Source organism: Pseudophryne corroboree, chromosome 4 (assembly GCF_028390025.1).
Source record: "Pseudophryne corroboree isolate aPseCor3 chromosome 4, aPseCor3.hap2, whole genome shotgun sequence".
Classification (NCBI taxonomy): domain Eukaryota; kingdom Metazoa; phylum Chordata; class Amphibia; order Anura; family Myobatrachidae; genus Pseudophryne; species Pseudophryne corroboree.
The window spans coordinates 19187430-19189929 of NC_086447.1; the positions used below are offsets into that span (position 1 = coordinate 19187430).

General features: G+C 35.0%; 1 non-coding gene across 1 annotated transcript; it reads right to left on the reverse strand.

Annotated features, from left to right (window-relative positions):
* Nucleotides 1-1193: 1193 nt before the first annotated feature.
* TRNAS-AGA (transfer RNA serine (anticodon AGA)) lies at nt 1194-1275 on the reverse strand. Its single transcript has one exon. It is a non-coding gene; the product is annotated as a tRNA-Ser (tRNA).
* Between the last annotated feature and the right edge of the window lie 1225 nt (nt 1276-2500).

Below are 2500 nucleotides of genomic sequence, written 5' to 3' on the forward strand. Positions count from 1 at the left end.
TGGGTTGAGCTACTTCATTTCAGGCTGTGAGGATGACTGAAGTAATATTGTATCAGAGATGATTTCCATGGGAAGTTAATCCTGACGACAGTGACCTGCATTAATGATTTTTAAAATATAACTTGGAGAATGCTTTATACTTGGTATAGTTTTGGGTTTGTAAAATGTCAGTACTCACATCTAAGTTTATCAAAAGCATCATTCTTCGAGCTGGAATTGAACCAGTGACCTAAGGATTTCTGTACCAATCTCCTCTACTGTCCTCCGCTCTACCAGCTGAGCTATCGAAGGATTCCATGATCATACAGCTGTGATATTACGTGCTATTAAAATGATTGAGTGTTAATTTTAAACATTATCAACTTTCCAAGCAAAATGAAAAATGATTTGACTACACAAAAGAGATTCAACTACTTATTCCTGTGTTGCTTTATCACACAAATTGTCATGTTTAATCATTTGGAAAATATCACTAATAGTTTGACTTATATTTGTGCAATTACTATCAACTGGCTACAGAGCTAGTTTGGAAAGCACTTTCAATAGATTTTTTAGTGTAGCCACACTTACATCAAGATTAGAGATGCTTGAGCCTATCAAACCTTCTACACTCTTTTAAATTTTGCTTGTTTTGTAAACTAATCAAGTGTTCCAGGAATGATGTGGATATTCCATTGTTTGTTCTGATTTGACAATTCATTTTGGACAATGAGCGGCCCTTTTGAGCTAGTGAAGATAATTGTGCTACATGAGAGTATGCACAGACAATTATTTTTCTTTTTTTGCATTAAAGCACAATTTTTAACAAAGGAGAGGTTAATGATATAATAATTAGCACTGAAAGTCATCTGACACGATTTGAAAGTAAAATGTTGTGCATTGAAAGTAACCAAAGCTCTTTTTACTTTGAGTGGACATCATTTTCTTTCAAATGCATTTGATATTTTGCTAAATGTACAAAACTTTCTTACAAATTTGACATTCAAAATGCATTTGTAATTAATAAATGCTACTTAGTATGGCTGCTGAGATTCCTGGGCTCAGTCTCAAGTAGAGGAGGAGAATGACGGATAGAGAAAGAGAGAACAGGCAGGCATCCTAAAGATTTTGATGTGCCAGTTCCTGACTCACCCTGAGCAACACTGGTTTCAAGCTTTTAGTACATTTTCTGAAAAATAAAAAAACCATGTGGTCGTAGTCGGCAGGATTTGAACCTGCACAGGGAGACCCCAATGGATTTCTAGTCCATCGCCTTAACCACTCGGCCACGACTACCTCTCGTTCAATGTGATGTTTTCACAAAAGTTTCTCTATGGGTTGAGCTACTTCATTTCAGGCTGTGAGGATGACTGAAGTAATATTGTATCAGAGATGATTTCCATGGGAAGTTAATCCTGACGACAGTGACCTGCATTAATGATTTTTAAAATATAACTTGGAGAATGCTTTATACTTGGTATAGTTTTGGGTTTGTAAAATGTCAGTACTCACATCTAAGTTTATCAAAAGCATCATTCTTCGAGCTGGAATTGAACCAGCGACCTAAGAATTTCTGTACCAATCTCCTCTACTGTCTTCTGCTCTACCAGCTGAGCTATCGAAGGATTCCATGATCAAACAGCTGTGATATTACGTGCTATTAAAATGATTGAGTGTTAATTTTAAACATTATCAACTTTCCAAGCAAAATGAAAAATGTTTTGACTACACAAAAGAGATTCAACTACTTATTCCTGTGTTGCTTTATCACACAAATTGTCATGTTTAATCATTTGGAAAATATCACTAATAGTTTGACTTATATTTGTGCATTACTATCAACTGGCCACAGAGCTAGTTTGGAAAGCACTTTCAATAGATTTTTTAGTGTAGCCAAACTTACATCAAGATTAGAGATGCTTGAGCCTATCAAACCTTCTACACTCTTTTAAATTTTGCTTGTTTTGTAAACTAATCAAGTGTTCCAGGAATGATGGGGATATTCCATTGTTTGTTCTGATTTGACAATTCATTTTGGACAATGAGCGGCCCTTTTGAGCTAGTGAAGATAATTGTGCTACATGAGAGTATGCACAGACAATTATTTTTCTTTTTTTGCATTAAAGCACAATTTTTAATAAAGGAGAGGTTAATGATATAATAATTAGCACTGAAAGTCATCTGACACGATTTGAAAGTAAAATGTTGTGCATTGAAAGTAACCAAAGCTCTTTTTACTTTGAGTGGACATCATTTTCTTTCAAATGAATTTGATATTTTGCTAAATGTACAAAACTTTCTTACAAATTTGACATTCAAAATGCATTTGTAAGTAATAAATGCTACTTAGTATGGCTGCTGAGATTCCTGGGCTCAGTCTCAAGTAGAGGAGGAGAATGACGGATAGAGAAAGAGAGAACAGGCAGGCATCCTAAAGATTTTGATGTGCCAGTTCCTGACTCACCCTGAGCAACACTGGTTTCAAGCTTTTAGTAAATTTTCTGAAAAATAAAACAACCAT